The 27,740-nt window shown below is 34.3% G+C and overlaps 1 protein-coding gene across 1 annotated transcript in view; it reads right to left on the reverse strand.

Moving 5' to 3' along the window:
* The window catches only part of Bcat (Branched chain amino acid transaminase), a 156,569-nt gene that overhangs the window by 95,353 nt on the left and 33,476 nt on the right, over positions 1 to 27,740 (reverse strand). The gene's annotated exons all lie outside the window — the stretch shown is intronic.

Consider the following 27,740-nt stretch of genomic DNA (forward strand, 5'->3'; position numbering starts at 1 on the left):
AAATATATGAATAAAATATATGAAAAATAAATAAATAAAATATAAATAAAAAAATATGGTGGACGTTTTGAAAGTATTTGTCTATGCTATTGTGATAAGAAAAACATACTATAATCTAGTATCATACTACACTGCCATACTTTGTATAATAGAATTTCCCAACATTTTCATAACAACCTAAAATCTTGATCACTTATAACTTCTATGTAGTGAAGTTTCACAGATTCTTGTCATCCATTTCTGGCATATACCTTATAAAAGATACTATGATAACCCAAGATAATTACAATTTCATTACTAGTTTTGTATGAACTATTTCCATATTAACACATTCTTACTGAAATTGCAAAATTAAAACAAACGATATACAAAATCTGAAATTCAGAAGGTTTCTGAGGAGAGTAAAAAACATCGATGTGGCTGGGAAGGTCGTTATTATGTTGACTAGGTATGACTGTGGTAAGTCGAGGAGAGCAAAGAATGAATGGCATGCTGGCAGAGCTCAACAATAAGAAAGAAATGCAGCTTGTGAATGTGTATGTGGAGTTTGAAAGACAAATAGAATTGTATAAGCGTGATTGACTGCATTTAAACAGATGTGATATGTGTCCAGTGGAGCAACTATTACAGCAAGAAAAGGTAAATGATATGAACAAAATTGGCATCCCTTATCTGCTCTACTAAAGACCCCCCCCCAAGACCTACCTGGTGTATACCAGGTCCCTTGCAGCTGTAAGCTGTCCTACTTTGGCCAAACAGGCAGGACAGCAAATATCAGAATTTCAGAACACAAGGACTACATCCGGTTTCACCAATACAGCCACTCTGGTCTTGCTGACCATGCGCTGGACACCTGCCATAGAATACAGTGGAAGAAAGCCACGATAATACACCGTAGTAAATACAAATATGAAAGGCTTTTCATGGAATCAGCTTCAACCCTAAGAAACAAACCAAACCTCAACAAATTTGGCTGCATGAGACTGCCTCAAATTTGGGAAACCTACATCAGAAGACCTTCAGCCCAATCGCTCAAGAATACCAACATTGCCTGCTAGGGGGCACCATCAGGACTTTAGGAGAAATAATAGCTTCCTGCTTCTTCCTCACTTACTGTTTGTTGTGCCTGCATGCACGCGTCTTGTTCTTAAGTTCCTTGAAAATGGCAATGTGACGTTGCCGAAATAGTGAAGTATATTAAAATTTATTTTAATGTATATCCTAGTTTACGTTGTAATTTCCTTAAATTATTTAGTAAAAAATATTAATAACTATTTTGCCTCTAACTGGAGTATGTTCACAAAATGCCATTGTTTTAGTTTTATCTATGGAAATTTTCATTCCAAACTGTTATACTAAAATGTTTAAATTATATATTGCTCTACGACAAGGTGCCCAGAGAAAAGCTTTTGAAAACACTACAATTATATGAAATAAATGCAACATTATATAGAGCAATACATAGACTATATTTAAGTTGTAAGTTAGCAGTTAGAATTGAAAGAAATATACAGGAAGATATGGTTTGATGTAAAATCAGGGATAAGACAAGGATGCACATTATCTCCACAATAGGCAGAAACATTGAACACATCAGCTGCATTCTGAATGGAGAGCCTATAGAACAAGTAGAATTCAGCTATTTAGGTACAGATTTTAGTGAAGATGGCAAATTAAATCTGGAAACAGACAATATAAAAAAATAACAATAATAATAAAAAACTGGTATAGTGGGTAGCCAACTGAATAAAGAGGGAAATTAACCAAAACACCAAACTAAGAGTATACAAGACAGTGTTCAAACCAGTTTTAAGTTATGGATGTGAAAGTTGGGTTAATCAAGTGCTTTAGAAATAAAGCACTTGATCAAAGACTAGAGACCATAGATATGAAGGTTCTGAGAAAAATGAAGGGGAGTGAACATATGATATGAATGGTAGAATCATATTAAAAATGAAGATATTAGAAATGAACTTGACATTGTTAGCATTCAAGAATGTGTAAGTAGAATTAATCTAAACTTTAGATTAAACAGAATGGGAGAGGAATGGTTAGCAAAACAAGTGTTAGATGCCAAGATGGCAAGAAAAAGACCGAGAGGAGGTTTCTAGATGCATTGATTTGGTCAGAAGTCTGCCTTAGAAGCACAAAATGTTAGATAGGACAATACTGGAGTAAAAAAGTAATAGATTAATTTGAAGGAAAACTGTAGATAGCAGATTGATAATAACATAAACTTAATCATGAAGTAGCCTACACCGCTTGAGGGTACATATTAGACAAAACTGATGATAATGATGACATAACCATTCTAACTCGCACAAAAACGTTCATTCGATTTCAGGGTATTTCCATTTCTTTTCCCCAAAAAGTTCTATCCATATAGAAAAGTTTTGTAGCAACAAGTCTTGATGCAGATTTTAGTGGTTATAATTGGAAATTATTCACAATTTCCAATCTTTTTTGCTTTTTAAATTATCTTGTTTTTCAAGAATCATCATCATCAAATTCCTGACATGTACCCACAAGGGGTATACAGGATATGATAGTACTACATGAAAAAATTTACATCATTACTAACTTCCTATCTACAATTTTCCTCCAAATCAGTCTGTTACTTGTCAAGCCTCCACCATTATCAGATCTTATATTTCTATTGTCTAAGGCACTTTGTACCGTCTTCCTCTGGGTCGTTTTCCTGTCAACCTGGCAGAGAACACTTGTTTTGCTAATCTTCCCTCGCCCATTCTGTTTAAGTGGCCATACCACCTGAGATTAGCTCTGCTAATCCATTCCTGGATGCTGACAATGTCAAGTTGTTTCCTCATATCTGCGTTTTTCATATGATATTGCCATTGATGCCATCTGTTCACAGCTCTAATCTTTCTCAGGACTCTCATATCTGCGGTCTCTAGTCTTTGATCAAGTGTTTTACTTCTAACCCACCTCACAGATCCATAAGTTAAAACAGGTTGGAACACTGTCTTGTATACAGCTAAGTTAGTGTTCCAACTAATTTCTCTCTTATTCCATATGAATTTATTCAATTGACTGCCTACCATACTAGCTTTGTTGATTCTGTTGTCTATTTCCATATTTAATTTACCATCTTCACTAAAAATCGTGCCTAAGTAGCTGAAATGTTTTACTTGTTCTACAGGTTCCCCGTTCACAACACAGTTGACATTTTCAACAATTCTACCTATATTCATTGTCTTTTTAATGCAGAACTTCATACCATATCTATTACAACAGTTATTCAATTTAGTCAGGGAATCTTCCAAACTTGTAATTAAAAAGAAAAAAGAAGCCTATCGCAAATGGTTAAGCAGTAAAAGATTAGAAGATGAAATAGAATATAAAAGAATAAGAACCATAGCTAAAAGAGAAGTCAGAAAAAGACAGAGAATCATGGAATAAATTTGTTTCTAATTTAGAACATGATTTATATAAAATAAGACCCAATGTATATAAGATTTTGAAACACCTAAATGCAGATACCAAAGAAAACATAAAATTAAACACTGAATTAAAATGAGAAGAATTCCTAAATTACTACACAGAACTGTGGACAGACAAATATTTTAAAAAAGACAACTGGCAAACAATTAACGAAAATGAAATAACTGAAGAAGAATTAGAAATCAGCCTGAAAGAAACAAGAAACGGAAAATCACCTAGAGAAGATAAGCTAGGTTCAGAACTATATAAATACGCAGGAACAAGATTCAAAAAAAGACTTTTACTATTTTTAAATAAAATTTACTCAACTGGTATCCCCCCAATAGAATGGAAAAAAGCAATTGTGATTCCTATCTTTAAGAAAGGTAATAGAGATGACCCTAAAAACTATAGAGGTATAAGTATACTAAATTCCTGTTACAAAATATATAGCAGAATCTTAAATAGCAAACTAATGAAATATTCTGAAAACTTTATTTTAGAAGTACAGAATGGATTTAGAAAAGGACGATCATGCATAGACCCAGCCTTTTGCCTAAAATTAATAGTAGAGAATATAATTTGGAAACACATATTGCATTTATTGACTTTGAAAAAGCATTTGACAAAGTTAAGAAACATATTATTTAACATATTAAAAGAAAGACAAATACCAAATGATATCCTAAAAGCTATCACAAGTATATATGAAAATAATCAAATACAAATAAGATTAAATCACAAGCTATCATATACAAGAGAGATAAACCAAGGGGTCCGACAGGTATGTCCCCTCTCAGCAACTCTTTTTAATATCTACTTAAATGAAATAATAATAAAATGGAGTAAAAATTTACACCAAGGAATTAAACTTTCACCTACGGTTAACTTAAACACTCTCCTCTTTGCAGACGACCAAATAATAATTACAAATTCTGAAGATAACTTGCAGAAAGCTATTTTAAATCTAAATGAGATATCCAAAGATTATGGTATGATAATATCAACAGAAAAATCAAAAACCATGGCCTTTAAAGGATAAGATCCAGCAAGAACTAAAATAGTAATAGATAACCAAATCTTAGAACAGGTGAATTCATTTATATCTTTTTCATTTTCATATGTGATCATACATCCTAGGTAGTTAAATGAATATACCTGTTCTAAGATCTGGTTATCTAAAAATTGCAAAATATTTAAAAATAACAGGTGTAATTAACTCTATATTTAAACCAAACCTAGTTCAAAACCAAATCAGGCTAAAAGTATACAATACATTAGCCTTACCAGTCTTAATGTATGGAAGCGAAATCTGGACAATAAAACAAAAAGACAAACAAAGATTAACAACAGCAGAAATGAAGTTTATGAGAAAAACTGCAAAGTATACCCTATTTGATCACAAAAGAAACGAATATATTATGAAAAAATTAAACCAAAAACCGGTAATAGAAAAAATTAAAAAATATAAACATAAATGGATGGAACACGTTCAAAGAATGAAAACAGAAAGATTACCAAAACAAGCCTTAAAGTACAAGCCATTAGGAAAAAGAAAACCAGGACGTCCTCTTAAATGATTCAACGATGACTTCTAAGGCCAGAACAGGCATGCTAGGCCTAAATCCTTGATACGTATGATGATGATGATCTTGAAAACTTGTAGCAGATTTATTTAGAAGTATAACAACATCCACATAAAGCAAAGAGCTGACATTAACATCTCCAATTCTAATATCATGTTTAATACCACTTTCTTTCATAATGTGATCCATATAGATAATGAATAACAGAGGGTGTAATGTACATCCTTGTCTCACACCAGTTTTAACATTAAACCATCTTCCTGTACTTCCTTCAATTCTAACTGCTGACTTACAACTCAAATAAAGACTAATTATTCTTGTTGAGAGGCTTATACGCTGGTTAGACATAATAACTAATATTTAAGGAATTGACAGCGTATACTGGAAATATAGATTAAATAGACTTTAATATACACTTTCCGATATTTCGGCGAACGTCACGTTGTCATCTTCTTGGGAACTTACTAAAAAGACACGTGCACACAAGTACTAATACAACAAATGAGACTGAGGCTAGGACGCTAGCGTTTTCCTAAAGTCCTGATGGTGCCCCCTGGCGGGCTATATTGGTAGTTCTTGGCCTTTGGGCTGAAGTTCTTTTGATAAAAGTTTCCCAAATTTGGGGCAGTTTCATGCATCCAAATTTGTTGAGGTTTGGCATGTTCCTAAGGGCCGAGGCTGATTCCATGAATAGTCTTTCATACTTGAACTTGCTGCAGTGTATTACTGTGGCTTTCTTCCATCTTATTCTGTGGCGAGTATCCAGAGTGTGGTCTGCAAGCCCAGAGTGGCTGTACTGGTGAAATCGGATGTAATCCTTGTGTTCTGAGATTCTGATATTTGCTGTCCTGCCTGTTTGGCCAAAGTAGGACAGTTTACAGCTGCAAGGGACCTGGTATATACACCAGGTAGGTCTAGGGGAAGTGGTTGGTCTTTGGTGGAGCGGATAAGGGATGCCAGTTTTCTATGTGGTCTGTAACAAGTGGTCAAGTCATGTTTTTTTAAGATTTTATTGATTTTTTCTGAGGTGCCTCTGATGTAGGGAATAGTGATGGATTTAGAGTAATATTTTTTGTGAAGGGGAGGGGGTGGTGGGTTGTGGATAACTGGGTTAAGTATTTTTTGGATTTTTTGGAGGGGGTAGCCGTTGGCTGAGAAAGTGTCACGGATGTGATTTAGTTCAGTGGTTAGGGCTTGATCATTAGAACAGATTATTTTTGCCCTGTTGAATAATGTTTTAATAACTCCATATTGTTGTGAGGGGGGGGGGGGGGGGATTGTTGGTGAATGTATCTGCCTGTATGGGTGGGTTTTCTATAAACTGAGAAAACCAAGGTTCCATCAGGTTGGCGGGTGACTAGTGTGTCTAGGAAGGGGAGGTTATTGTTTTCCTCTTTTTCCAGGGTGAATTTGATTCTAGGGTGTTGGTTGTTCAAGTGTGTTAAGAAGGAGAGGAGTGAATCCGGGCCATGTTAGAAATGGAAGAAAGAGTGCTGTAAAAGGGGTTAGATATGATAAATGTTACATGAAAACAGGAGAAAAAGATATCCTTGAAGTATGGAGTAATTACTTTGAAAAATTGCTAAATGAAACAAGCAGTGATAGCACAGTGGTAAAAAACACACAACAGGCATACAGTCAGGAATACATATCATTACTTGAAGTATCAAAGGCTTGAAATGTGGAAAGGCAGCAGGAGTACATGATATTCGACCAGAAATGCTGAAGTATGGTGGTATAAAAGTCTTACAGTGGCTGCACTGCATAGTTCAGAAAGCCTGGACAGAGGGACGAATTCCTGATGATTGCAGTAGAGCTCTCATAGTACCCATATATAAAAAGGGAAATAAAACTGAATATGAGAATTACAGAGGTATTTCCCTACTGAATGTTCCTGGCAAGATCTATGCAAGCATACTTGAGAAAGGGTTGAGAAGAATTGTGGAAGAAAAGCTTGGTGAAGAACAAGCTAGATTCAGGCCAAATAGAGGCTGTCAAGATCAGATCTTCACTTTATGACAAATAGTTGAGAAATCATGGGAATATAACAAAGATCTGTATTTAAGTTTTGTCGATCTGGAAAAGGCATTTGACAAGGTGCCAAGAGAGAAGCTATTCAATATGCTACAGTTATATGATGTCAATGGGGCATTATATCAAGCAATACTTAGTCTGTATTTGAGTTGTAAGTCAGCAGTTAGAATTGAAGGAAGTACAAGAAGATATCTCACACCAGTTTTAATGTTAAAACTGGTGTGAGACAAGGATGTACATTATCCCCCTCTGTTATTCATTAACTATATGGATCACATTATGAAGGAAAGTGGTATTAAACATGATATCAGAATTGGAGATGGTAATATCAGCTCTTTGCTTTATGCGGACGATGTTATACTGCTAAATAAATCCGCTACAAGTTTGCAAGAGTCCCTGACTAAATTGAATAACTGTTATAATAGATATGGTATGAAGGTCAGCATTAAAAAGACAAAGACAATCAAAATAGGTAGAATTATTGAAAATGTCAATTGTGTTGTGAACGGGGAACTTGTGGAACAAGTAAAACATTTCAGCTACGTAGGCACGATTTTTATTGAAGATGGTAAATTAAATAAATATGGAAATAGACTACAGAATCAACAAAGCTGGTATGGTAGGAAGTCAATTGAATAAATTCATATGGAATAAGAGAGAAATTAGTCGGAACACTAAATTATCTGTATACAAGACAGTGTTCAAACCAGTTTTAACTTATGGATCTGAGAGCTGGGTCAGAAGTAAAACACTTGACCAAAGACTAGAGGCCGCAGATATGAGTCCTGAGAAAGATTAGAGGCATGAACAGCTGGCATCAATGGCAATATCATATTAAAAATGAGGATATTAGGTATAAAGAACTTGACAATGTCGACAATCAGGAATGCATTAGCAGAGCTAATCTCAGGTGGTATGGTCACTTAAACAGAATGGCCGAGGAAAGATTAGCAAACAAGTGTTCTCTGTCAGGTAGGGAGGAAAAACACCCAGAGAAAAATCAAGAAAAATGTATTGATACAGTAAAAAGTGTCTTAAAAGACAGCAATATAAGATCTGACAATGTTAATATTGGAGTCTTGACCAGTCACAGACTGATTTGGAGGAAAATTGTAGATAGGAAGTTAGTAATGATTTAAATTTTTCATGTAATACTATCATATCCTGTACACCCCGTGAGGGTACATGTCAGGAATTTGATGATGATGATAAATCCATGTTGACATCCAATCATAGTAGGTGATCCATCAGTTGCATTCAATGATATTTGTGAGAGGAATATTTTTAGCATTAAAAAAGTCTTTAACAATCTTAAAAATTGTAGAACCTCGTGTCAATTTTCAGTTGTTCAGCAAATAGAAACTCTTCAATAATTTCTTGATTAGTATTTATATAATGCATGCAGGATATTAACAAAGCTTCACTGTCACTTAAAGTTGGCTCATCAAGTTTCAAAGAAAATTCTATGATTTTTAAATCATCACAGTTTTATTTCAATGTCTTGTCACATTTCGTCAATTCTTGTTGATACTGAACTATTGCTGAGAGGAATTGAAGTCATATTACTTTTAACTGGCCCAATCACCATATCTAAAATTTCACTTATAAGTGTTAAGATGAGAGTTTTGCCAATTTTATGTGGCTTTCCATATTTTGGCAACTAATTTTGAAAGTTTATTAGACAAAACAAGTCCCTTCTCTTGTTGGTCACTTTGTTTTACAACCAACCCTTTAAGTCCAGGACAATTTTTAAATTTAGTCTTTAATTTGTTTAGCACTCCACATCCGTTTTTGCTTTATTTAGATCAGGGGTCGCAAACAGGCAGCCCGGATACGGTCTGTGAAGGCTTCATATCCAGCCCGTGACCTTGATTTCTTTTCTAAAAAATCGACGTTCCTAACATCCTGCAGGGATTAAAATAGAAAAATTCAAACCTCTAAATGTTTTATAACAGCTTTAAACAAAAGTAAAACTTATTACTATAATTCTTTGTACTATGTTTCTATCATCAAAAGTTGGCAACGCTGAAGGGAAGTTACTTGTTACGCAGTCATTTTAAGCCATGTGATACAATGTCAATAAGTTACAGGTTACCATTGTAATATGATAGTGCGTTAATGAAAAGTTACTTCAATAACTTATATTTTTTTTGCCCATAACAATGTCTGAATTTAAAGTTAAAAAAAGAAAAATAGATCAAGAAGGCAGAACTTCTCGAGAAAAATGGGAGAAGGCATAATTCATGTTTAAACTATTGAGCTCGTTCAGTATTTGGATCACGTGTAAGAAAATGACTTTGCAATTTACTAGCCATTTGAAGCCCTTCTTTAATTAATCCTGTAGTGAGTAGAATCTGTTCATCATCATCATGACATTTTTCTTTTTTTATCAAGATTCTCAAAGACAGCTTCTATTATTTCGTCATCACTATCAGTCTTGTCAACCATCAATTCTTCCATATCTGCAAACAAAAAATTATCAAATCCTTCTCCACCAACTGCATGTGCTAATCTGATCATCTGGGATGTTCAGCTGTATGCAAATGTACAAGGTTTTTCTTTTTCACACATTCTGCCAAGTAACTTTCCAACATGCATTTAAAGTTGATGGTTTTAATTCTGATAATGCCAACTTAGCAAGTTTGATGCAATCCAAAATTGAAAATTTCTTCCACAGATCAATAACTGTCAGTAAATTATCCTTATCTAATTTATCCAAAATGTATTGGAATGTTCTTCTTATGTAGTAAGTTTTGAAGGTAGTGATCACACCTTGGTCTAATGGTTGTATTAAGGGACAGAAAACAAAATTCCACATTCGGGTGTTCTAAAATAGGATGGCCAGGAGCATTGTCTATAATCAATAAACTTTATAAAGTCCAGATTTTTTTTTTCCTATCAAATAACGTTTAACTTCTGGAACAAAATGTTGATGGAACCATCATCATCATCATCAAATCCCTGCCATGCACCCTTAAGGGGGGTGTACAGGATATGATAGTACTACATGAAAAAAATTACATCATTACTAACTTCCTATCTACAATTTTCCTCCAAATCAATCTGTTACTTGTCAAGACTCCAACATTATCAGATCTTATATTTCTATCATCTAAGGCACTTTGTACCGTATCAATCCACCTATATCTTGGTCTTCCTCTGGGTCGTTTTGCTGCCAACCTGGCAGAGAACGCTTTGCTAGTCTTTCCTCGCCCATTCTGTTTAAGTAAATGAATGGAACCATTCATTAAAAATTTCTTTTGTAACCTAACCTTTTTTGTTTGCCTTCCAGTGCACTGGCAACATATTAAAATCCACGTCTTTCATTGCCTGTGATCTTAGGGATCAATTAATGAGTAATGGTTTTGATATACAATCTCCTGAAGCACTGCTGCAGAATAATAGTCACATGATCCTTAGCTGCTTTAAAGCCATCAACACTTTTTTGTGATTTTGCTATATAAGTTCTACTTAGCATTTTTTTCCAAAAAAGACCAGTCTCATCTGTGTTCCAAACTTGATCAGGAGTGTAGCCAATAATTTTAGACAGTTTTGAAAGAAATTCCCTAGCTGCTGGCATATCTGCAGATGCAGCTTCTCCTTTTATTTTTACATGATGAAGTGCATACCTTTTGGGAAATTTTGTAAGCCAACCTGTGCTTGCAGAAAAATAACAATTGTTGTTTGATGTTGTTGGCTCCTTTTCCTGAATCTGTTTGTACAACCATAATGTTTTCTGTTTGATGACATTTAAAAGTATTAAAAGTATTCCTTTTTGTGAGCAATCTTCTATCCACATCACTAGGGCCTTTTCTATCTTCACTTTTATAATGTCTCTCATATACAATGACTTGGCACCTAATTTTATTCCATAAAGAACAGATTTTCTAATGGCCTCTTCATTTTTCTTAATCATTCTTACGGTAGCTTCGTTCAGTCCAAAATATTTCCCTAAGGATGTTGAACCTTCTCCAGCTGCTAAACAATCTAAAATTTGGATCTTAGTTTCTAAAGAAATAGCTTTTCTTTTCTTCTTCTGTCTAACTGAATTATATGACATCGTGATTAATGGGGTAATGTTACAAAAATATCTGAAAATAATCAATAATTAATTTTACTAATTTGATATTATGCATACAAAACTTCAAAATTTAATATATACCTGTGCAACTCTATTGCATGAAAAACATAAGATGTGTACACATTTCAAAACTGTAAACAAGAAATGACTGTTTAGCAAACAGCTTAACTCCTTCCAAGCAGCTTTATATAGGTGGGCCTCTAGTAACAGACCAACTTAACTTTGAGGAATCAGCATAGCACCCTTCTGCTTCCAGGAACCAATAGCAAGTGAATATAACAAATCATCTGTTGGCTTAACTTTGGGGAATCATAATTAGAAAACTTGATTTTTTTGTTGTTGTCTACATTCTGTAGCGCAGAGTAATCTCTGATATTTAAAACATCGAGGGGATACCCCTTTTAAAATTCAAGTTTAAGTACATATGTACCATTCTAGGAAATGATAATTGAATTGGAAATCCCTTTTTATTGGAACTGAATGTTCAGACAGGAATTTTAAAAATAAGCACATTTGAGCTGTGTTAAATCAAAATATACTATGTAAAAATAGAATTGCTTTAGTTTTCTAAACCATGTTATTTCGAAATTGTGTAAAAAGCTGTGTAAAAAGAGAATTAGCTGTATTTAAAAATAACAGGTGTAACTAGTTCAAAAACAAACCAGACTAAAAGTATGCAATACATTAGCCCTACCAGCCCTATTGCATGGAAGTGAAATCTGGACAATAAAACAAAAAGACAAACGAAGATTACTAACAACTGAAATGAAGTTTATGAGAAAAACTGCAAAATTAGATGCCACAGTGCAATTGGAAGAATAGCAGAACCCTGGTCTTTTCCAGCCCTTCGACTGGAAAAGACCAGGGTTCTATTCTCATCGTGATGAGGGGAATCCTTATATGGGCTTTTTCAGCTGAAGGTGAGCTAGTCGATCTCATATGGTGGTAGCAGGGTTTTTTTTATCCCCCAAACTCGTATTTTTCATCCCACATACAGACAAAAAATAGTATTATTGGTGATGATGGGCGATAGATGGCGGTGATGGTAGTAGTGTCGTTGGAGAATTAAGTGATGATGGAGAGGATGAGATGTATTTGGCGAAGTAGAGTAGTGTGGCCTTCCACGATGAGTCCTTGGACTCCCTGGAGGTGTCACGTAATAAATAATAATAAATAATAATAAAAAAAATATACTGTATTCGATCACAAAAGAAATGGGGAAATTATGAAAGAATAAAACCAGGAATCAGTAACAGAAAAAATTAAAAAATATAAACATACATGGATGGAACATGTTAAAAGAATGAAAACAGAAAGATTACCAAAACAAGCCTTAAATTACGAACCATTAGGACAAAGAAAACCAGAACATCCTTTAAAGAGATTCAACAATGACTTCTAAGGCCGGAACAGACCACTCTAGCCTGAATCCTTGAAAAGCATGATAATGATGATGATAGCTGATTTCTCATTACATATACAGCTGACCCTTGAAGAACGTGTGTTTGAACTGCGCGGGTCCACTTACACATTTTTTTTTTTAAATAAATATATTGGAAAATTTTTTGGAGATTTGCAACAATTTAGAAAACTTGCAGATGAACCACATAGCCTAGAAATATTAAAAACAATTAAAAAAAAGTTAAGTATGTCATGAATACATAAAATATATGTAAATACTAGTATATTTTATCATTTATTACCATAAAGTATACACAAATCTATTATAAAACATTAAAATTTATCAAAACTTATGCATGCAAACACTTACAGACTGTACATGGTCATTTGCAGTCGAGAGAAATGTAAACTAACGTAATATTAAATCATAACTGAATAAAATTAACTGTTATTAATTAGTGAATTAGCATAAAATAAAAATTTTATAACGATTTATTCATTAGTGTATAGGCTAGGCTACCATGAAGCAACTGTATCAACTGCACTAGGCTACCTAAAGCAATCACATTGCTGCTGCTTCATTATCAATGCATGAATCGTTATACCTGTAAACAAATATGAATTTATTTTTCACATTATCTTTTCATTTTTGATGTCTAGAATTAGTAATATGTATAACAGCTACAATGTTTTGTATCATATAAGACAATATTGATGTAAGTACTATTAAACATGTGATTCATCTTGTAAACAGATGACTTATCTTATGGTATCGATAAATACAGTACAGTAATGTAAATGTATTTTTACTTCCTTATGATTTTCATTAATAACATTTTCTTTTCTCTAGCTTACTTTATGATAAGAATATAGTATATAATACATACCATACCATACAACATGTGTGTTAATTGACTGTTTATCTTATCAGTAAGGCTTCCGGTCAACAGTAGGCTATTGGGGAGTTGGCTTCATTACTATGACCCAGAGACCAAACAACAGTCAATGGAGTGGAGATACAAAGGTTCTCAAAGGCGAGAGAAGTAGTGAACCCAAAAGTAAGCAGGGAAGGTTCTTGCCATTGTTTTTTTGGGATATGGATGGTGTAATCCTTACCAAGCACTTCAAAAAGGGCAAAACTGTTACAGCAGAAGGAATACTGAAGGAAACATGCTGTTGGGAAACTGATCAGAGACATGTTGCTTTTACAGGAAATGCACCTGCTCACACCGCTCATGAAGCCGAACAGACAATACACGACTTGGCTTTCACTATGGGCCCTCACCCACCCCTATTTGCAAAAACCTTACCCCATCTCACTATTTCCTATTCCCAAATTTAAAGAAACACTTGAAAGAAACAAAATTTACCACAGATGAGGTCATATCTGTAGCTGAGAACTGGTTTGTGCAACAAGAGAAAGACTTTTTCCTCAGAAGATTGCAAATGATGCAGCAGCAAAATTGTAACAAGTGTATAGAACTTCATGGGGAATATATAGAATAATGTGTAAGTTACATGGTTCTACCTCAATTTCTTCATGGTGATTATTAAAACTTCCTTGTAATTTAGGTAGATGTCCATAAAATATCTTGGTTTATTTTCCCTAGTCGTCGTCATCCCAACAAGAAAATGTTATATGCTTCTTAATTCTATTGTCCTGGCTTAGTGTAGGACTGGAAGAGTAAGTAAAATATGCAGGGAGCATTAAGATAAGTTCCTGTTGTAATTTTTCTTGGCTTGTATTAAATGGCCTTGCTTTTATATGTCCTGGTAATGACAAAATTGTAGTTATTATATAGACTTAATGGCTTTTATTTCAGAAAAAAATTTGATTTGGAGGTAGATATTTCACTTCAAAAAAAAATAATATTAATAATAATAACTTGAGCAGTTTCAAAGCAAAACCTGCTATCTGTATCAGGAAGAACAATACACTTCTTTAAAAAATAAATAAAAAAATAAAAATAAAAAATAAAAAATAATCCATAAAATTGTGGTCGTGTTATCCATTGTCCATCAAATTTCTTGAAAATTTTTGTAACGTGCGTTTATTATTGTACGTAACAGAACATAAATTTGAGCATTTAATCATTTCCACTCCATCTTCTACCATTAATAACCTCCAGAATTATTCCAGCTGGCCTCTGACTTAGAATGAAATGGTATTTTCTGAGATCATGGCTATGCAGGTTTTCTTGCTTTCCTGTTTAACTGTTTGGACCAGTTCTACAAGAGATCCATACTTTTATTGCAAAAATTAATCCAGTCTGTTGAAGGATGCAGTTCCCTTTATCATTTTTAGATCTGATTCTTCATCAACCTGATGGGGGATTTTTTTTTTCAAGAAGAAAAAAAAAAATGGGTTGTTTCATTTATGCACATTCACTATTACCCATGTCAAAAATTTGGCACTATCAAAACTGTGAAACATTATGCATATTCTGTGCTATGCTGAACCTTATTACATCAAGAATACAGCACATTAGATCTGTATTTGTAGCACTTGTTTACATCACACCAAAACATGGTATGAACGTAAATTTAAGGAGGCCTGTGAGATTCTTATCAATCACCCTGATATTAACAATAATGATGGTCTAAAAATCCCAAGCATATGGAAGGCACGTATTTATTCTACCCACTTAACCTTTCTCCCTGAGAGTTAATTATAATTAGGACATCATTTTTACTGTAACAAAACTATCTATATGAAAGAATGTTTCTCTGATGTTGTTTTAAATAGAATATAGCTTTGATGTAGTTAATTTATTTTATTTCATTTATTTATTGTAATTTTATTTTATTTTCACTAGAGGTCAGACCAGTAGAATAACCGTCGATCAAATCATTGTCTCTTCGGCATACTGTGTGAAATGTAATTTATCTTGTCTCTGTATATACTCCAGATATACCTTAATATGAAAGGTTGAAATCAGGAAATTAAAATAATTATTTATAGCACTATTCAAATTAAGTGCATACTGAATCCAACATTATTTCATAGCCGAATATAGAAACTACAAGAGTTTCATGCCGAATATAGAGACTATAAAAGTTTTGGCGGATACAAGAATACGCCAATTTTTCATGACCGGGTATGAAACATGGCGAAACTTTTATAGTCTCAATATTCGGCATGAAACTCTTGTAGTTTCTATATTCGGCTATGAAATAATGTTGGATTCAATATCCACTTAATTTGAATAATTTTGCATTGCCGAAGTGAAGCCTTTTGGCTCTCTTTTTCAGTATTTATAACACTGTTAGATCCTGAATGAAAACTTTTATAAAGAAACTATTCATTCAGGATTTAACAAGTTTAATATAACAGCTGAAAGAGAAACTTGTACTCCAGAAGAAGATAAGGAAATTATTTATTGTATGTAAGAATAAATGTATCTCTTTATGTAGATTATAAGATTCAATGTTGTCTATCCAAAAATCATGTAGAGGATTTGTGTGTTAATTATAGCTATATTAAGGCATTCTGTATACAGTGAATGGCTAAGTAAGGTTGTAAACAATAGTCCAAATGTCGCATGCGAGCCATCCTACTTGAGCGTAAGGTTTGAAGCAAGGGCTTACGTGAAGGCGACTCTAGCTCGCTTTCCTAGAAAAGAGCACTCGAAGAAGCAAAGGAGCATAATGGATCAGCCAAGGGGCACTGAGGACAAGCCGTGTGGAAAAGGACAGCGGAAAAGAGGGCACAAGGAAGAGAGAATAAAAGGGGATTCGCTTCGTTTCTCGGGGCTTTTTTTCCCGTCTCCTTTGAACCTGCTTGTTCCTGATCGATTTAAGGCCATACAACAATGTTGGACGGTGAGCCCTTTCCTTTGGATGCTTAATAGACTCTGAACGGTGCCAAACGTGAGATGCCTGCATCTATAGTTTTGAGTTTTCACTAAGTGTCCCATCAAAAGGAAGCAGCGGAGCATTTCCTTGCGACCGGCAGAACAGACGAGAATGATTGGCAGCAGATCCAGATAGATGGAGACATGATGTCGGGTTCAAAGTAAAGCCTAATCAGATGACTACCACGACCCTCCACATGGACATGATCTAATGGAAGTACCAAACTGAGTTCAACAAAGGTGAACAGATCTAATGGACCAGGTATCCCAGCCAAGAAATGGTAAAGTACAGAACTTTGTTATCTACTTCCCATTTATGTTAGAGGAAAGAAAATCGTTATGTATTGGTCTAATGTGGACAGATTATTAGAGAACTTTAAGTGATCATCTAAATCTTATATAGGCAGATTTCCATTAGACAAGTTGTCTGGAAACGTTTATAGATGAATGTGACATTTTAATGTATGAGACTAAGATTGTAGACAGAATTGATTAGAAGTTCATAGTATTCATATTATGTGTATTTATGTTTATCTTAAGGGAAAGTATTATTGCTCATATGCCATAGGGTTTACTTGTTTCTCCTAGTTTGATTTAGTATGATATTGAATTAATTGTGTGTGTGAGAGATATTTAAAAATTGTAAATGTTAAAGGTCCCAATAAACATGTTTTGTTTCTTATACCTGAGCCTTGCCTGAATATGAAATCAAACTACCACTCATAAACTCAAACCTAAGCGGGAGTGAATAGAAAGTATATTGTGTTAGATTAGAGGTCATGACTGCAAGCTGAGATTTACATAGCTGTAGTTGAATGTTTGTTTAAAGTTCTGGGAAGGTCTCTGAATAAGAGTCCCTTCTATCCTAGGATATTGGCTGGTGCAGTTTTAAAAAATAAATTCGTCAATATCTGAAAAGGAGGCTGCCCCAGACAGAAATTTCAAAGGATTCGTTCTTAATTAAGGAATAACATTTAGTAGTTAGAATGAAAACGTGACAAAGTTTTAGAAATCGACCTGTGACACAGATTAGTTTTCCCTATGAGAGTGAGTGCACAAGAAGTGAGTTGAGAGTCTAAGTTTGTTGTAATTGAAGGGGCTAGGTCTTGTTGAAAGGAAAAATTTATATTAAGGATAGCAAACCTGGAGTATACTGTATTTCACTATTGCTCCTGTAATTTGCTCTACACTATGGTCAAACTGTCTTTCTGATCATGCTCTGAATACTTTACATAGAATTGACTAGAAAAGCACTTGTTTACATCACACTTGTTTACATGATATGAACATAAATTTAAGGAGGCCTGTGAGATTCTTATCAATCACCCTAATCTTAACAATAATGATGGTCTAAAAATTCCAAGCATATAGAATGCACATATTCTACCCACTTAACCTTTTTCCCTAAGAGTTAATTATAAATAGGACCATAGGTAACCCAGGATCCTAAATCTAATAGAATAATTGTCATGTTATATTAGGACATCATTTTTAATGTAAGAAAACTATCTATATGAAAGAATGTTTCTCTGATGTTGTCTTAAATAGAATTTAGCTTTGATGTAGTTAATTTATTTCATTTATTTATTGCAATTTTATTTTATTTTCAGTAGAGGTCAGACCAGTAGAATAACCGTTGATCAATGGAAAATTATTCAAATTTGTCTATTCAGCATACTGTGTGAAATGTAATTTATCTTGTCTCTGTATATACTCCAGATGATGACCTTAATATGAAGGTCGAAATCAGGAAATTAAAATAATTATTTATAACACTATTCAAATTAAGTGGATACTGAATCCAACATTATTTCATAGCCAAATATAGAAACTACAAGAGTTTCATGCCAAATATACAGACTATAAAAGTTTTGTCGGATACAAGCATACGCCAACCTTTCATGACAGGGCATGAAACACGGCGAAACTTTTATAGTCTCTATATTCGTCATGAAACTCTTGTAGTTTCTATATTTGGCTATGAATTAATGTTGGATTCAATATCCACTTAATTTGAATAATTTTCCATTGCCAAAGTGAAGCCTTTTGGCTCTCTTTTTCAGTATTTATAACACGGTTGTAGAGTCCATAATTTGTGTAAAATGAATGCTGATCAACCGTGTAACACTAAAAGAAAGGATGATGACGATCTGAAACACTCTTGGTCTGGAATTTCTGAGTGCTATAGTGTAGGTACTTGAAATGCTTTTTTTATGGCCATCAAAGGATTCTTTTCAAATTTTAACCAAAGAATCCAGTAGTTTTAAGGATGATTTAAGTGATGTAGAGGGATCTTTTCAGTGAATTAAGGGCATGAATTTTTGGCAAGGCTTGAAGATGAATATTATGTTTTAAACTTTTCAAATTTACACTGTATGTAAAGAATTAAGTGGATTTTTGATCTTGGTTTTTCAGTGAGGGCTAAGTTTGAGAAAGGAATGTAGAGTCTTTTTTGCAGTTTGAGAGTGAAACCAGTGGCTAAGGAGGTGTCATAGTTGGCTGAACAGATGATTCTGGCTTTTTCATGTGACTCCTAACTACAAAGGATTGTACACCTATGATACATTAGTACAATGGTTGTGCTAAAGATTTTTTTTTTTTATTTTTGGTATGCTGCTCTAAAGACCAAACATGAAATTTTTCAAGCCATTTCAGGCCTCTAGTAAGCAAGGTGGTGGTTTTATGCTAAGTGATAAAATTCATCTCTGACCTAAAGATAATCACAAACATCCATGCCCTGGCTCATTATGGGGTTTAAACCCTCAGTCTTAACTGCTGAGCTCACCAGGCCAGCATGTTTTAATAAGACTGCACTGTTAGGAGTGATGGCATGAAAGATGGACATACCTAACTACTGGTGTGGTTAAGTTATCTCTAGTGAGCAAAGGATAAGCTGCTGGGTAGGTGAGCAGCTAATGTCAAGAAAGGACAGACAGTTATTTTTTTTTGTGATTAAATAGATCTTAGCATATTGGCTATTAAAGTATACTAAAACATTTCTAAATAAATCCATGCTATGTGGCTAAACTGAATTTTTAGCATACCTCTTAAGTTTGCTGGACTTATTTTATATGAAAATCAGCGTTAAAAATCATCATTAAAATCATAGATGCCGTGTTTTCATGCCTGTTTTATTAAATTTTTTAAAGGGTCAATATTGAATCTCTAAGATAGATAATGTGTCCATTTAGGCATAATGAAGTCTTATTATTCTTAATTATAAGAATAATAAGTCTTAATTATTATTGTCTTAATTATTAAGAATAATTCTAAATACATATCCTGTAAATCCCTTACTTAAGCAAGATTTCAAGAATGAAATCATGCTGCCTTACATCAAGAATGTCATAGACAAAGTGGCTGTGTTGCTCCATGAGTACAACATAAAAGTGGCTTTTTTACCTTTACAGAAAATCTCAAGATTCCTACATCCACCAAAACTTCTACATCACTTCATGAAAAAAATAAGCGTTTATGAGATTCATTGCTTTTGTGGCATTTGTTACGTAGGCCAGACAGGGAAGGTCGGGAGAGAGATCTACATGTCTGAACACATAAAAGATGTCGAAAAAAGAAGAGAATATAAATCAGGCCTGGCATTCCATAAAACTACTACAGGCTATCAAGTACTTTGGCAAAACAAAAATGTCATATATTAATCGTAACCATTTTACAAGAAAATTTAAGAAAGCCTCGCAAATGATAAGGATCACTACACAATGCAATAAAAATCAAGGCATAATTTTACATCAAGTATGGTCTGCTTTCATCAAAAATTTAACTGCCATGGACCTAGGATATAACACACATGATAGCAACAACTAGCAATGTTCCAGCACACATACAGTAACGAATTTACTGTTTGTATTCTGGTTTGCCAATTATATGTAACAGTTAATTACAAAACATCTAATATGAGTAATTAATTATTAATAGGCTTTTGTTGTAAACTTTTCTGTACCAGTATCCCTAATGCAATTAAAACTTGTCAGGTTTTAATTGCTAATTTTTATTAAGCTCTTTATTTACATCATAATGTGGTCTCAATACTGAAAACTACCTACAGAAACTTACGTTTGAAGCCATGTTTCATCGAGAGTCACAATGCGAGCCAAAAAATGTGCACCTCATTTCTCAAAATTACCCAAAATCCCTTGAGATGACAGCACACATCCTCTCTTTAGGTCAGTATTCAAACATTTGGGGACCCACTTTGCTGAGAGCTTCTGCAAGTCCAGATGTTCATGGATAATGATTGCAACCCAGGATATCCTCAGTCTTCGCAATGTTTTCAGCTGGTATTCGTCTATCATCAAGGATCACTGCATCAATGTTTTCGGTGTGAAAGTTGTGGAAGGTCTTCCTGACCTGGGTATCTGTGTCTCAGGATGCCCAGTTTTAAACCTGGCCACCCATCTGCACGTATTGGATATTCTGGGGCATAGTCTCCTAAAGTCTCACCCAAAGTTTAGTGAACCCCAGTTGCAGGTTTTTCTTGCAGCATGAAAAATTTGATGATGGCCCACACCTCTGTGTCTTTGAATTTCTCCAAAACTTCTGACATCTTCTTAAAAGAACAAATCATTACAATTTGATGAATCATGGGGGTTAAAGGGTTTTAATATTTGTTCTTTCCTGTGGTTATATCATTTTTGTTCTAGGTGTTTATCAGAACTTTTCAGCCCCCCCCCCTTGTTTATAGTCTCCAAGATCCATAAACAAGGAGTTCCTTTAAGGCCTGAGGTTGATTGCACTGACTGAACCAGTTATGCGAGTGATTCCTAAATTCTTAATAGCTTTCCATCTTACTCTCTCTGCATCCAGAGAGTAAGATCAGTGAACTTACCCTTGGCTGGTTGACATTAACAATCAAATGCCGTCTGTTTCCACGACATACCTTCAGAAGGCATTATTCAAACAAAAATTTCTCCAGAAATCATCCAACTCTTTGATCTTGTCAAAGAGTTGGCTATTTCTCAGATTCTAGCTATTTCACTATTCAAGATAAGTTATACTAACAAACCGAGAGTAAGACTATGGGAAGTCTTTCTCCTACACTTGCTAATGATTTTAAGAAACATTATGAATAGTGTCTTCTCTGCAATAGTCTTTCCAGACCTATGTACAGGTATGTTGATATCTTCTCTATTTGTACTAGTTCTACATAAGAGCTCCATACTTTTGTTAAAAAGATTAATTCTGTCCGTTATCAAAAATAATTAGTTTAGAAGAAAGACAGGAACACAAAACAAAAAACAGACTGTTACATTTATGCATAGTCACCATTATCCATGCCAGATAGAGATAACTAGCTAGATAGTAAGTCTTATCAACAGAGCAATCAGCAGTTACAGGGCTTTCTTCTTTCTCTAAGGAGGAAATTAATCATATTTTCAACTCATATGCCAAATAATATCCAAGTATATCTCTAAAATTCTTGGGCTTCCAAGTCATGTCCACAAAATTTATTATTTTCTTTCATAAGCCAAAGACAAGCATTCTCTGTTTCTAGCCAATTATGCGAGTGATTCCTTTCTCCTGGAATTTGTTGTTCCAGAAGTATCTGCCTCTGTTTAAGTATACACAATCCACTATTTGGACTCCTTCCTAGCACACCTGGAAGAGCTATATACTGAGATTTGCCGCTTGATTTAAAAATGTGTTAATGTGTTATCAATAATAGGCTTGGTGATGATATTCTAATCATAGATGGGCTGGAACCATTTTGCTGCATATCTTAAACAAGCTCTCCCCCACTTCACAATAGAAGCAGCTTGATATCTCTCTCTCTCTCTCTCTCTCTTCCTCTACCAAAACTGTATTTGGTCAAAAGATTTTAGTAAGGAGTGAACTTGCTTCATAGCTTACTGTTTCTCCAAAACCAAATGGTTTCAGAGAAGCAATCTTCCAAAGAGATAACTAGCTAGATAGGTTTCTAGCTCTCTCTCTCAGGTTTCAGTTTACTCACTTTTGTAGAATAAACATTTCACTAGGAATTAATTAAATAATGATTTAACATCTCATTCCTGTCCTGGAAATCATATAAAGACTTGTAACATGTACACAAGCAACACAATGCAAAACAAGTGGAAACAATTTCATTGGAAACCTTAAGTCCTGAAAAGAACACCTTCTGTGGATGTTGGTAGATGGTCTTGGTTGTTCTGTTGGAGGTCTAAGAATTCATTTCCCATATCTTGGGGATTTTAAAACACAATCATTTATTAAAGTTGAGTTGGTTTTTAATATTTGCTGCAGGTTCTCCAAAAAAAGTATCTTGTTTGTATTTACTATGGTGAAGTAGTTTTTTCTGCTTTCCCCATTGGATTCTGTGTAGGGTGGCATGGTCTTCTAGATATTACTGACTATAATTGTGACAGTTGTGATTTCTTGTGTTCTTCCAGCCAGATGTTGGTAGACCTAGTTTGTCCATAATAAGACAAATTGCAAGTATGCAAGAACTTTATATACCTGGAAGGGGAAGGGGGGGGGGGGGGTAGATGAGATCTGAAAGCAGTGCAGAGATATTTCTTTCAAGTTCTGGCTATTTTTCTGAGGCTGCCCAGTTTCAGTTTCTGTTTACTTTTGTTCTGCTGATGCCTTAGCCTATTCTTCTTCTTTTCTCTTTTCCATTATCTGTGTGGATGATGATGAGGCTGAATGAACTCTTTCTACTTTTGTCTATTCCTGGAGAGCCTGAACAATTCTGTCCAGTTTAGTGTCACTTGTTGTAATTTGAATTTTCAGGTCCTCCTTTTATTTTGTCTATCCATCTAATTCTAAGATGCTGTTTGGATCTTTTATCTTCCATTGTTGTATATAGGGCTTTAGTTGGTAACCTTTCTGTGTCCATTCTGATCACATAGCCAAACCATCATAGTCTTCTTTCTTGGATTTTGTCTATCATTGTTATTTCTTGATTTAGTCATTTCCTTATGTCTTTGTTTCTTAGTCTATGCAGTAGAGATACTACAAGTAATCTTCTTAGCCAACCCTTCAGTAGTTAAAAATTTTTCTCTTCAGCTTTATTGTGGTTCCAGCATTCACTTCCATAGAGAAGTATTGGGAGGACCACTGTCTCATAGACTCTTACTTTTGTTACTTGTTTGATGCCACTTGACTTCCATATTTTACTTAGTCTTCCAAAAGAAGTTTGGGACACTTGACTGATTCATCTGTTTATATCTTTTGCAATTTCACTGTTGTATTCAATTACTTCTCCGAGGTAGGCGAAGTTTTCTACCTGCTCTAGATTCTTACTATCAATTTCAATTTTCAGATTGGTGTTTCTTTTTCCTATATGCATAATTTTTGTTTTGTCTATATTTAGGTTTCATCCAAATTTTATTATTATTATTATGTGACACCTCCAGGGAGTCCAAAGACTCATCGAGGGAGGACACCTCGCTACATCTCTCTCTGTCTCCACTACTCAGCAATTACAACTAACCGCAACTACACCAATGCCATCCACCACCCGCCACCACCACTCGTATTTTCACAAACAATCACAAACATCCATGCCCACAGCAGGATTCGAGCCCACGGCCTTTTGGCTGGAAAGCTGATATGCTAACCACTCGGCCAAACAGGCGGACATTTTATACATTCTTCCTTTATTTTATCAGAAATTTGTTGTAGATCTTCTTCCGTGCTTATAAGTAATGCAAGCACGGAAGAAGCCTATTAATTATAATTAGCCTATTAATTATACATATTCATTTAATAGTGGGAAGCATGTTAATTATGGGAGAATTTATTCAACAAAGTCAATATAGAATTTCTGATTAAGACACGTGATTAAGACAAGTAAATTGACTAGATCAGAATTTCTATGTAGACTCCGTAAAAATACTTTTCCTTTGCAAATAGACTCCGTAGAAATATTTTTGTTGCACGGTGATCAGCATTCATTATTAAAAATTATGGAAACACCTCTCTCTCTCGGATCTCCTCATGTCTGAGGACTCGTGAGTTTCCTGATGATGCTTTGCCATTTCTTTCTCTCCTGTGCTTCTCTTATTGCTTGTTCTAGTTTAAGTCCAGTGATTCTTGATATTTGGTCAATCCACCTGTAGGATGGTTTTCCTCTTTTTCTTTTCCCATACAGTTTACCCTGGATGATTATTTTTTTTTCAGGCAGTTGCCTTCCTTTCTACATATGTGTCCAAAATATTGCACAATTCTCTTGTCAATTATGTTTATCAGTCTTGTGTGGATATTCAGTTCTTCTAGGATACTTTTGTTTGTTCGTTTTTCTGTCCAAGACACTCTTAACAATCTTTTCCAGCACCAGAACTCGAGCGCCTCAATTCTTCTTCTGTCATTGTCCAAGATTCAGAAGCATTAAGAAAGATCGAATAAACTAAGGTTTCTACAAGCTCAATTTTAGTCTTTTTGGAGATGTGCCTGTCTTTCTGGATCTTAGTTAAATCAGTCATTGCTTTCTTAATTAGTGCTGTTCTTCTTCTTCTTATCTCTTTTTTACATCCAACTTTTTTTGTTATTATCACTCCAAGGTAACTGAAATTGTCAACAATTTCAATTCCCTCTACATCTATCTCTTCTGCATTGTTTGAAACCATTATTTTGGTTTTGTCTTGATTTATTTGTAAACCATGGCTTAAGCTTTCCCATTCTAATTGATTTAGGATGGATTTTATTTCCTGTTCATTTGTTGCTATTATCACTGTGTTATCCTTCGTATAGTAGGCCACCTAATTTAATGCCTTCATTCCACTTTTCTAGAGATCTTTTCATTATAGTTTTGCTGTAAAGGTTGAATAGTAATGGTGAGAGTATGCATACTTGTCTTGAAAACCTTTTTCAAATTGGAATGCAGGGGACACCGAGTTTTCAATTCTTACTGTTGCTTGATTTTGATGATATAAGTTCTTTATGAGGGTTACTAGATGATTTGGTATTCCTGATTCTTGCGTGATGTCCCATAAAATATCCCATCTCATACAGTCAAAGGCCTTGGAGTAATCTATAAAGAATAGATAAAGGCTCAAGTTATTTGTCTGATGTTAGATATATGATCTCTAGTTCCTCGACCTTTTCTGACAATGTGTAATAAAATCATGCTGGTATGTGAGATAAGGGCAATGGTGTGGTAGTTTTCGCATTTGTTGTGATTGCCCTTTCTTGTAGATTGGGATAATGGTGGAACTAGTCCAGTCATTTGGCCATCTTCCAGATTTTGTTGCATAAATCATGTATCCAGTTGACTGCATTCTCTCCAAGGTTTTTCAGCATTTCAGCCGGTATTGAATCAGGACCTGGGGCTTTGTTATTCCTTAATTTTTTGATTGCTTGTTCTACTTCACTTTCGAGGATCTCCGGTTCCATTTCATTATTAAAAATTATGGAAACAACTACCATGTTATAGTAAAACTTCAGTAACCACTTTATCAAACAAATGCATAGAGTATAGATTACAATAAAACCATAGCTATCGCATGGAGTAAAAGGTTATCAGATAAAATAAATATAATTCTACACCATTACAATTTTAATGCTACTTATAAACCACCTATTAAATTAAAAAAACATATTGAACTCCTCTAAGGACCAGCTCCCCCCCCCCCTGGGGTTTACCACATCCACTGTAACTTACCTTATATTGGTGAAACTGGATGCACAATTCCTATCCATAAAAAAAAAACACAAATGACACATTAAATTTAACAATTTTGGTAAAGCAGGCTTCTCAGATCATGCTATTAACACCCTACACCAAATTAATTGGAAAAGTACCTGTTCCAGTGGCGTACCCAGAGGGGGCGGTCTGCCCTGGGCACCAAGCTGAATGGGGGTTAAGAGTATGAAATATCATTGCTATTCACCAGATATTTGTATAAAAACTTTTGTATCATTTTCAGTTCTTAAAAATGATTTAATATTATTGATATTTGTAAATAATTTTTTTTCAAAGCTAGAGGGCGTATAACATTCTAATTTACAGTTAGTGGGGATGAAGTGGTGTAGTGTTAAGACAGAAACAGAAACAATTAAGTGTGACCTTGATTAAAAACAACCAATAAACTCGACTATTTTAAAATTTTAAATTTTATTGTTTTAAAGCCAATCAAAGCAAGGCGAAGACCAGCGGAACAATTTCATAGTAAAATCACACATCATTAATCCAAACGTATAAGTGTACACATTCGTATTTTTGTGTTTATAGTTGGTGATAGAATACTGTGTGTTGAAAATAGGCCAATTATAAACAAACTTGGAAGAAGAAGTATTTTTGTGTTTGTACTACATAGCAGATACAGTTGTAAGTACAGTTTTTAAAAGTACAAATTTAAAACTTTTTTCTACTATTATTTGTTGATTTGCTTCTGATCGATACAATCAATACTAGTCAAACACTAATTAAACCCTATTTAAAAAATTATAGGAACATGAAACAACAAAGACCAAGTGGATATCAAAGAAGAAAAAAAATGAAAGAAGAAGCTGTTACAAATATGTTAGGAGCTATTATAAAATAGCTAATGCCAGCAACATCAGTTTCAACCATAGCAGATGAAATAAAAGAAATAGTGGCAGAAGAACGGCAAGAAATGGAAGATACTTTGGAACAAAAATAGTCCAGCAGGACTATTTGTCCTGCCAGACTACTTCTGTCATATTGAACTTAATATGACAGAAGCAATAAAACAACAAGTAAAGAACGTCAATAGTAAGGAAATGGAATGGACAAATATAAATGAAATATTCTGTGATGTTGCTGCTTGGTCAATCCTAGTACCAGATGAAATTAAAATTGATATTATTAAGCAAGGAAGTGAAGTATTTCAAAATAAAGATGGACCTTTTGATGCAACAGATAGATTTGGAATAGGAATTAAAGGAGATCATCGCCAACTTACAAAATCATGGTTTTACAAAGAACTACCAAATGGCAAAAATGTTCTTAGAACTTGGATGGTTTATTCTCAGACAGCAAAAAATGATACTGTTTTTGTTGCTGTTTATTTGCCTGCAGTGATACAACTAGAGTATCGAGTTTTGTGAATGGTTTTAATAAATGGTGGATATGAAATCCAAAGATTTCGCAACATGAAACTTCGGAACAACATCTTAATTGCTTAGAAATGTGGAAAACTTTAGCAACAAGGTTAAAATCGAACAAGACTATAGATCAAGTTACTTGAGATCAAATTATTAAGGAAAAGACAAGAACGAAGGATGTTTTGAAGAGAGTTTTGGATAGAATTCTCTTTGTAGCTCGTCAAAATCTTCCTCTTCAAGGTCAAAGAGAAGAATTGTCAGCGACAAATAAAGGAAATTTTTTGGAGTTAATTCAGTTTCTATCTCATTATGCCCCTG

Source organism: Typopeltis vanoorti, chromosome 25, assembly GCF_054136105.1.
Source record: "Typopeltis vanoorti isolate ZY-2024b chromosome 25, IOZ_Tvanoo_1.0, whole genome shotgun sequence".
NCBI classification, from domain to species: Eukaryota; Metazoa; Arthropoda; class Arachnida; order Uropygi; family Thelyphonidae; genus Typopeltis; species Typopeltis vanoorti.